Here is an 11,206-nt window from a genome sequence, read left to right as displayed (position 1 = left end):
AGTGTGTCATCGTGGGGAGCTCTGGTACTGTTTGTTAACAAGAAAGATGGGACACTGAGGTTATGTGCCGACTACCGGCAGTTAAACTGTAACATCCTCACTTTAGCTAGTCCGTACAGTCTACTGTTCTAGTGACCAATGTCGGTCTGGACAGCTAGCACGTCCGGAAAAATATTTAAACTAAAGTGAAGAACCATAATTAACTCAAATATTAATAAGAAAAATTTAGGAAAAATTTTAGAAATAAAATACAACCAAGTTAAATGACCCGGTGCTTTAACGATGGGTAACCTAGTGAGAAGTTGCGGTTCCCGTAACAAGGAGCCCTAGACCAGGGGAAAAAATTATGAAATAATTTTTTGGACTCTAGAGAAGGGTCATTGAGGTTCTTATGGCATTAGAATGCCAAGGAAATGCTTAGAAAAATTTTTCAATCAGTACAGACAATTTTGGATCGTTAAGCCAAACGGAGGGCATTTTGGTCATTTCGTCTTCAGAGATGATTTTTGGCCAACTTGTCCAGTTAAATAAATAATTTATATAACATAAAATATGAACAAATGTTGTTAAAAATTTAATTGCAATTAAATAGACAATAAATGAAGAGAAAATGAAGGAAAATGGACTTATGACATCATAATGATGTCATTAAAGTTCTCCCAACCTATCCAATATGGACACATGGCATAAACTTATCTTAAAGAGACAAAATGGGCTGAAAATGAACAAAAAAATCAGATCTCTCTCTCTCCCTTTCTTCTTCCTTGCCGTGACCCTCCTCCATAACCACCATTTTCAAGCTTTTTCAAAGCTTCATTTTACTAACTTCTACCCAATAAAACCCTAACCTAGCAACACAAAAAAGTGTTCTTGCATCTTAGTGATTCTTTTGAGAGCAAAAAAAAAAAAAAGGAAAAGAAGAACTCTAGCATGTGGGAAACTTCACTCCATAGAGGTTAGTGACCTAACCTTAGTTTTTTCCTTAAATTCATGTTAAGGACTATGTATAGGTGCAAATTACAAAGAAAATTTGTTGAATATCATTTGTATGCCAACCCATAAATTTCGGCAGCCTTGATTGGGTATGATTGTGATGAGTTTGATGGAGCTAACATGCTAGTATGGCTGCCCTTAAATTGTATATCTCAAGTGGAGTGTTGAAATGCAATAATAATGCATGATTTGTAATTGTTGAGTTAGGGTTTGGGGTGGAAAAATGAGACTTTGACCATGTGATGATGGAAGTAGGTTTTAATGGTCAATTAGTGACCATTTGGTTCTGTTTAAATAAAAAATGAAGTGAATGGTGTAGTGGGATTTGAGTTTGGTGTGGCTACCCTTGGTGACCGTCAGGACTGGTCATGAGTCCAGCAGGTTTGGGCAGCAATAACTTGAATTGTAGAGGTTTAATTGGTGCAAGGCCAATTGGATATGAAACTAGACACATAATGGCACAACTTTGGTGAAGAAATTATGCCCAGAAAACCAAATTTAGTGGACTAAAATGTTGCCCTAATCCAGGTGACCTGCATTCTGCCTGGCAAAATGACCAAACAAATAGTGTTTGGCCATTTGGCCATAACTCAGTGTACAAAAGTCCAATTGACCTGAAATTTTACCAAAAAAAAGCTGAGATATAGATCTACAACTTTCATGAAGAAACATAACCCAAATTATGACCAGAACATATTCAAAAAGTGAGTTGCAATCACTGTTCCTAACACTATAGATTTGGTCAGTCCAGAAATTCTGGAAAAATTTCAATCCGACTAGTTGTGGTTTTTGGGCCATAACTTAAGCTAAAAAACTCCAAAAGGAGTGATTCAAAAAATGAAATTCAACTAGAAAAAATAAGGAACAACTTTCATGTTGATCATTTTACCAAATTTCTAATACAAAAATGACCAATAGAATAGTAAATACAAAGCATGAAAACTAAAAATTCTGCCCAATTAACATTAAGCTTAGAAATGGCATTGGCAACCAATACCAACAAATTTTGAATGCAAAATGTGGTATGTTGGGAGTATTAAAACCAATGTACCTATTGTCTATGCAAAAGTTAACATTTTAGTTGACTAATGAAATGAATAGTAACATTTAAACTTGAAATTCAAAAATTGTGAAATTTAAAAGTGTAATATGCCCTAGTATACCTAACAAGATTGGCTTGGATAACTTGGCATGCCAATAGGGTTCTGTTAGTAGTACTGCATATGGCTTCATGCCATTCTGTGTTTCATGGCTTCCCATGCCATTCTATGACATAATAGCCTTTGGCTATGTTATTTGAGTTGATATACTTGGGTTTTAACCCTGACAATTATTACAGCTTATTAGCTGTTCTGTTACATACATTGTGACCGATGGTGTGATGGTTCGAGGTACTTAGTACCCAGTGCCAGTTTACCCGTTTATCCAGTCCAGTCGACTAATATAGGTTACTTAGGCAATGATAATAAATCTTACCAAATTTTAATTGAATAATGCTGTAAATAATATCAAAAATTAAGTCTACTAAAAAATGTAAACATACATTCTACATATTTTATTTTATTTTATTTTATATTGTCACCACTAAGTAGAATTGCTTAGCGCATCACTTTTGCCATGCGCAGGTACTGGGGACCTAGCTGGGGAGCCCAACAGACATCAGATAGGGTGAGCCTTCAGAGCTGCATCCGGAGTCCAGAGTCACCTCACCTCTACAGTGCATATGGTAGGACATTAGGATTTTGGATAGTATTTTGTATTTTGTATTAGTTTTGGGATTGTACTATAAACTCTTGAAATTATTGATGATGTAAATATATGAAATTTCATATTATTGAAATTTTCTGTATATTATGTTGAGAAATATTTATGAATGTGCTTCCAGTAATGAAGTGAAAAGAAAAATTTTTGAAAATAGTGTTGTGATTTGAGTTTGAGATTTTGAGATTAACTTGAATGTGAATGATGGAGTTTGGACTTGGAAATTATATTGAAAGTTTTTTTAAATAGGTTCAGAAGAACTGTTTTTCCAATTTACAGTCGGCACTCTGCTGAATTTTCTATAAAATTTGTGGAAAAAATTCAGATTTATCAAAAATTAAAAATAAATGAATAAAAGGGATAAATTGTAATTGAAACATGAATTGGTGCTCCGGCACACTGAGTGGCATATCTTGCTCGGCTACACTGTAGACGGGTAAGGGGTGTCACATTTACTGGTATCAGAGCATTGATTTAGGCGTTTTTGGGCCTAGATAGAGTGCATACCATTGCATTGCATTTGTAAGTGTTGAGGTAACACTGATGCAGATCTGTTTGTTTTCTTATCTTGAATAGGATATGGATCCTGCTTCGCAAAGAGCAGTTGACAAAGAGGTGGAGAGTCGTGCTCTACCAAGGGCTGAATCTGGGGCCAAGGGAGAATCTGCTCCACCAGCAGCTGAGGCACCTGCCCAACCTCAATTTACTCTATTTCAGCAAATGACTGAATTCTACCGACAAATGATGGGGGCAATTCCACCACCACAACCACAGCCACAACCTCCACCGGCACCGCAGAAGTCCCATATGGAGAAACTGCGAAAGCATGGGGCTGTAGACTTCTTTGGGAAGTGGGAGGATGATCCCATGGCCGTAAAAAACTGGTTGGATAGAACCATCAGAGTGCTGAAACAGCTAAACTGCACCCCTGAGAAGAACCTAGAGGGTGTTGTGTCCCTACTTCAGGATGATGCATATCAGTGGTGGGACACAGTAACCAGTGAGGTGCAGCCAGAACGGATTACCTGGGAATTCTTCCTTATAGAATTCAGGAAGAAATATGTGAGCAAAGTGTATTTAGAAGAACGAAAAAGAGAATTAATCAGTTTGAGATAGAGGCAATTGTCAGTGGTAGAATATGAGCGTGAGTTTGTCAGACTGAGCCGATATGGGAGGGAGATAGTCCTTACAGAGGCAGAGAGGTGCAAAAGGTTTGAAGAAGGGCTCAATGACAACATCAAAGTCATGATGACAGCATTGGAGATCACAGATTTTGCTAAACTAGTAGATGCTGCATCAAAAGTGGAAAGGGTTAGAATCAATGAACAAAATGGAAGGGAAAGACAGCAGAAGAGGGGTCCGGGTCAGTCTAGTGCATTTTCTGCTCCCTGTAAGAAGAGTAAAGGTCCTCCTGCTCAGAGTTCAGGACCACAACAGGGTCAGGGTCAGTCTCAGGGGCCCAGACCACAGTTCACACCTAGGAGAGGCCAGTCCACACCATCAGTGGGCATCTCTCCAGGGACGGTGTTTAGGGGACCAGCCCCAGTATCTTCTGCTTATCAGTACTGTCAGAAAGTGGCATAAGGGGGACTATTGGAGAGTGACCGGTGCATGCTTGCGGTGTGGATCTACAGAACATCAGATCATGAATTGTCCTAAGAGGACTACTACAGTTGCTCTAACACAAACTGACAGACTTGCTCCTGTACCACAAAGGAGTAGGAAGCCCGGTAAACTTGAGGCAGCTGGTCCATCACTAGCCAGGGCCTATGCCATCAGAGCTCAGGAGGAGCAAGATGCCCCGAATGTCATCAGGGGTACGTTGTCCCTCTACAACATTACTGTGCATGCATTGGTGGATCCAGGATCCACTCATTCCTACATTTGCATCAAACTACCCATTGAGAGAGGAGTTCCAGTAGAGGAGAGTGATCAAGACATTCTTGTTACAAATCCATTAGGCCACATTGTGGTAGTGAATAAGGTGTATAAAGGTTGCCCGTTGAGGATTCAGGGGTATGAATTCTCGACAGACCTAATTGAATTGCCCTTCCACGAGTTTGACGTGATTTTGGGAATGGACTGGTTGTCACGTCATCAGGTAATAGTTGATTGCAAATTGAAGAGGATTTCTCTGAAAACTTATGAGGGTAATGAGATCACTGTTGTGGGTGAAAGTGTAACACCCTATGTTCGGTAGTGCGTTCTACTGTTCCGGTGACCAGTGTTGTCCGGACAGCTAGAATTCCTAGAACTACACTTAGATATGAGTGAGGAGACATAAAATAATGAAATAAAGGAAAAGAAAATACAAGAAAAATAAAGGAAAAATAATAGCAATGAAATGTAACCAAGTTAAACTAGCCGAGAACCCTAGCGATGGGTGACCGCACCGGGAAGTCGCGGCGTGGACCGTTGACTAGCCCTAGACTGCGGGAAACCCTAGAAAATATTTTTAAAACTTAAATAAAGACCTATTGAAGTATAAATACCATTAGAAATATCAAAGAAAAATTAATTAATTAGTACAAAGAAAAGTGAGAAATCAAAAAAATGGATAAAACTCGGTGTTACCGAAAAATCGGGAATACAACCCGAACAGGGGCATTGTGGTGATTTAACACCCCGAGTTATCTTTTGACCTAAATTTCCATTAAAAATAAATAATATTACACTTGGAAAATGTCATGAAAAATTAAATTGGTGGTACATATTTTAAATAGCAAAAATTGGGAGTTAAATGTGAGAATTTGGAATGTTAGATTAGACAAATGTTAAATTAAAACATAGTGCTGCACTAACTCACCTAAGTGGACCACTACATCCTCATTTTGGACAGATTGTCATCTTCTTCAACCTTCCCAAAGAGCAGCCGAAACCAAGAAGAGAAAGGAACTTCCATTGCCGTCCACCTTGGAGCTCCATGCAAGCTTTATCCAACCATGGAAACCTCAAGCTCCCTTCACTAAAAGTTGTCCATACACCTTGGGCACTAGATAGGCAGCAAGAAGATCAAGTTTTGGTGAAGTTTTGAAGAGTTTCCAAAGTGGTAAGTAGGTATTTTTGATGCTTGCTTCATTAAAGTTTGTGTGGATGTTATGGGTACTTGAATTGTGGAAAGATTTTTGGAGTTTGATGTTTGAAGGGAGATGTATATTTTTGGCAGCCATGGAAACTCCTTAAGGGCAGTTTATCCTTATATGTAAATGGTAGATTAAAGTGTTGATGAAGTATTTATGTGTGTAGGAATAAGTTGGGTGATGGATATTAGATGTATATGAATGTATACTTGATTTTGGAAGCTTGGAAGTTAATTAGGAGAGATGTATGAATCGGCGATTTGAAGTGTGGACCATAAAAATGTTGTTTCATGGTTTGGTTTGTGGAATATTATTGTTGAATTATGGTGCTTGTTATGGTAGCTTGTTCATATGTATAAAGGTGTGAGTTTGGACATGTGAATGAGCTACGTTATATGGCTAAATTGTTTGTAATTTAGACTTGGTAAATTCTTGACTATAATTGTCAAACCTTACCCCTCTGTAAGGCATAACATGATCCCGTAGAATACCTAATGAACTACCGAACTTCACCTACCGATAACTCATTAGGTACCCTACAAGGGATTTTAAAACAATTTTCTTATTTTTGACAAGTGGTGAGCATTTTCTAGTAAGTACTTAAAACAATTAGTTAAAATTAAAACTAGTTAATATTTTTGGTCCATTTTAGTTTTTCGCAAATTCTATAAAAATTTTGACAGAGTTTCCTCTGTATTTTGAAAAAAACCGTTCTTCAAATCCTTGTAAAAAGCAATTTAAAAAATTTTTCTCAACCACTACTACAATTTCATACTCAATTCCAATCAATTTCTCAACACATTTATTAACTTTCAAATTTCAAATCTACTATCCAATGATCATCAAAATATTAGCAATCCATTTCGTTCAAATTAAATAAAATAGTTGTACTCATTTTTCATTAGAGACAAAATAATTTATATACATTCTTACAAAATTTACATCAAAAGAAATACAACTAAACTTTATTACCAACTTCATACAAATTTTTGCACAGCTGCTCAAGACCCATTTACATGTCCATATATTTATGTGCAATATATACATCAAAAGAAATATTTACAGTAGGGTATAAATTATACCCGAAGACTTCAAGCTGATGACTCCTCACACCTCAGCAGCTCAGTCTGCTGCTCCTCTAGTCTCTGTATCTACGACAGCAATAGAAGCTATCGCTGAGTACTAGGACTCAGTGGTGCACAACATACTAAAATAATCTTTATGCAAAATATAAATCACACTTATTCAAAAATTTGATTAACATGAGCATTAAACACAAAACATGAATTCTGAGGTTTTAATGCAAACCAAGTTCATTTCGAAGTATCAAAACATGTTTCATAAATCCCACAGTTAGATCATGCCATTCGAAACAAATAGAATCTCAATAGCCAAAGGCTAAAAAGAAATCACATCACAAGGCTAGCTAGCTCAAATATATGGATATCCATTCACATCCTCTTCTACTGGCACACCTCAACACTTCTCCAGAGAAGGAATCAAAATTCGAAACTAATTACCCCCACTAATCGTGCTAGTGAGGTGTTCAAATATATGGTTATGATACTGTGGTTTCAAAACTTATCTTAACAATAATTTGTTAAACATTGTCATTTCAAATATACACAATAACTTCCAACAATTTAAGTCAAAACATCATAACTAATGTCACAAATAAATTCTCAATAATTCAAAGCAAATGTAAAATACATATTTCATTCACTTTATCAACACATTTTAAAGCATAGTGATGTTGTGCACAAACCTCAAATGAGTCGCCTTTTGGCCTTAACTCGACTCCTCGGGTTCTGTCCCGGTATTCTTTTCCATTGAAACACACAATTTTATAGTGTTTCAGTACCATAATTTAACATAAATCCAAAAATAAATTTAACTTCACTTATACCTAGCTCTAACGTGCTAATTTCGACATTCTTGAAATTTTTGTGTTTCGGGTTACTATTCACTACACTATTGAAGTCAAATTGTTGACTTTTTAAGGCTTAATAGGTATGGAAACTCCAACTTCACCCACATACCACATTTTGGCCATTAAACTTGTTGGTTTTGGTCATTTTCTCAAAGCTTAAGTCATTTTGGCAAAATTGCCAATTTTCAGTTTTGGTGGTCCGAAGTTGCACTATTCCATTGGTCAATCTACTGTTGGAATTTTGCAAAACTTCCTTCATAGAAAATGTTCCTTATTGTCTTAAGTGTATTCTCATTTTTGGATCACCCCAATCGGAGTTTTGTAGCTCAAGTTATGGCCAAAATACATTACTATTCACGTTCACTGTTCATGCTGAGATTTTGGTTCTGGCAGATTTTTGGTCCAAATTTGTTCAGTAATTTGATCAAGTTAATTTCATAATTTAGTCTAACTTTCTTCATATTAAATTCTCTACTATATCTTAGGTTTCCATCGGTTTAAGAATCGCCTAAATCGGAGTTTTCTAGAGAGAGTTATAGCCATTGGAACTTTACTGCTCAATGGCAATTTTGCAGAATCGCAGGTACAGTAGCTCAAATTTGCTCAATCATTTGATTAGGTTAATGGCATAATTTTGGGTGGTGTTCTGCATGAAAGTTTTATATCTATATCTTATCTAATTACTGGTAAAATTTCAGGTCATTTTGACCTTCCTCGCTCGAGTTATGACCAAATGAACAGTTATTGTTCATTTGGTCGATTTAATGCGATGTGACTGCTCTCATTTCACTTTGGTCAATTGGTTCACCAAGTTTTAGTCAGTTTTTGGCCATGGTTCCTTAATGAAAATTGTGCTATTTTATGTCTATTTTCATCTCCAATTGGTGGCATATCAATTGGGCTTGTAAAATTCCCGTTTTGATCCTTCAAAGTAGGTTTGGTCATGCTGCCAGCAGCATGACCATTTGACCTACGAATTTGGTTTTCATTCCAACAATTCCCACACATTTCTTTTGGTCATTATTGACCATTTTTCACCTCATAATAGACCAAAGTCATCATTTAAGCCTTTCTCCAAAATTTGGTTCACAAACCCTAGCATTCAAACCCTAACTCATACATTTCATGCAATTAACTACATCTAATGGTTTTAATGCTAATCAATCAACTAAGTAAGGTTCCTGAACTCATTCAAAACCCTCAAGCCATACAAAATCATACTCCCTCTAAGCTGGACAAAATTTCAGCAATGGTCCTTCCGCATATTTGTTTCATTTAATCAAGTTCTAAGCTCACTTAAATACCTAAACATGCATTTGAAGTAGAAAATTGAAAGTTAGCACACTAACCTTTCTTAAATCCTCCAAACCCTATCTTTAACTCCTCTTTCTTCTTGTAATCCTTGTGCTTAAGTTGAGATTGCAAGTTCTAACAAGGTTTTTAGGGGATTTATGAAGATTAAGTGGAGCAAATTAAGCTTAAGTGTAAGCTTAATGGAAGAAACTTTCATGGAGAAAAGAGGGAGAAGGTGGGGCGGCACAACAAGGAAGAAGGAAGCTAAAATAATTTTTGTTTTTCTTTTATTTTCTTTAATCTTATCCCTTTTGAAGACCAAAAATCCCAAATTAATAAACTAAGTTAATTAATCTTTTATGACATCATTCATGATGTCATCACCTTGACTTTTCTAACTTCTTTCTTTCTTTTTTTTTCTATTTATTTTTTTCTATTAGTTCTTTAATTTAATTCTTGATTCTGAAATTTTCTTTTCTCCATTTTTATTTGTGATTAGGTCGAGTCGACTCTGGTCAATTGACCAAATTGTCCCTCGCCGGTTCATCCCGGTTTGTAAATAATTCCATATTTCTTTCGGTTCCCTGACCTAATTATTTGACTGATTTAACAGTTCTTTTTCGTGATTTTCTCTTTTCCACTGTGTCCATAAGGGTCTTAAGGACCACAACGTCACTTTTTACGGTTCGAAATTTGAGTTTAAAATGACTTCGCAGTCGTTCCCGAGGAGGTCACTCATCGCTGTGACTCTCGGCTCGTTTAACTTCTTATATTCTGTTTTTCTTATTTATAGTTAACTAATTAAACATTACTAATTATTTGTGTTTATGGCTTCTCAAGTTGTCTTAAGTGTGGCTCTAATCTCCTTAATTGTCCAGACCGACACCGGTCACCGGAACAGTGAAATCTACCAGGCTATGCAAACGGGGGTGTTACAATAATGTGCATATGGAGTGTGGTTATAAGCTGCCAAAATGACCAACAATGTGAAGTAAAATGTGTTTAGGTTATGGTACAAACCAGAATTGGCATGAATGTGTAACTTGGTAATGTTAAATGTGTCCTTTGATGAGTAATGAACAAAATGCAATAGGGCAGTTTATATTTTGGGCTTAGAACCTTAAGTGTAGGCCTCCAATTAGTATGAGACCAATTGGAGGTGAAACTAGGCACAAAAAGTGCCAACTTTCATGAAGGAAGCTTACCAAAATTCTGCTTGGAAGGTAATTTGAAAAATGACCAAATCCGGATTAGTGCATTTAAGGCCTGAAAATTGACCATTTGGGCAGCAGTTAGTGTTTTGGCCATAACTCACTCAAAAAAAGTTCCAATTGACCTGAAATTTTTGTCATGAATAGTTGAGACATATATCTACAATTCTTATGAAGACATCAAAGCCCAAAAATGACCATAAGCAAGTCAAATAGCTTGCACAAGTTCGGGTCCAAAAAATGGCCGAACCAAAAGTGACCTAAAATGACCTAAAGTGACCAATTTTGATGCATTTTGATAGCAATAGTAAAATGACCATAGCTTGGTCTAGTAAACTCAGAATGACCTGAAATTTTGCCCCGCGTGCAATAAGACATAGATCTACAAGTTTGTAGTTTTGACCGAAACCCAAAAACTAAGGGAACTAGGTCATCCGGCTAGGTCAAATTAGTATACCGGAATCCGACAAATTACAATAAAACGCAATATTCATGGAAATGAATTTGGTAACATGTACCAATACCAAAAGGCTACAAATGTGACATATTGGTGACATTAAAACCTAATTCACCTAGACTACATCGAGGGTCAACATCTTAGGTTGACTAAGGAAATAATAGAATTCAATGAATTAATATTAAGCATTATCGTTAGAGACAATTTAAATGAGTACTGAAACACTTCAAATTGTGTTTCTCTGTTAGCAAAGACTTAGAGAAGGGGAAGGAAACACTGAGTCAGAGCCAAGAGACAATTATCAGAGGTTTGTGCACAACAATTATTTCTTTTGTATTTTTCAATTGAAATAAATTATGACTATTTGTATATTATTGTTTTAAATTGTGGAAATGTGTTTGAATGGATACTTATTGCTTGAAAAGCATTGTAAATGGTTTGAAACTGTGAAAAATTTTTTGAATGATATTTGATGGATACT

Source organism: Hevea brasiliensis, chromosome 1 (assembly GCF_030052815.1).
Source record: "Hevea brasiliensis isolate MT/VB/25A 57/8 chromosome 1, ASM3005281v1, whole genome shotgun sequence".
Lineage (NCBI taxonomy): Eukaryota > Viridiplantae > Streptophyta > Magnoliopsida > Malpighiales > Euphorbiaceae > Hevea > Hevea brasiliensis.
The sequence above is the reverse complement of the archived record's forward strand: the minus strand, read 5'-3'. Positions refer to the sequence as shown.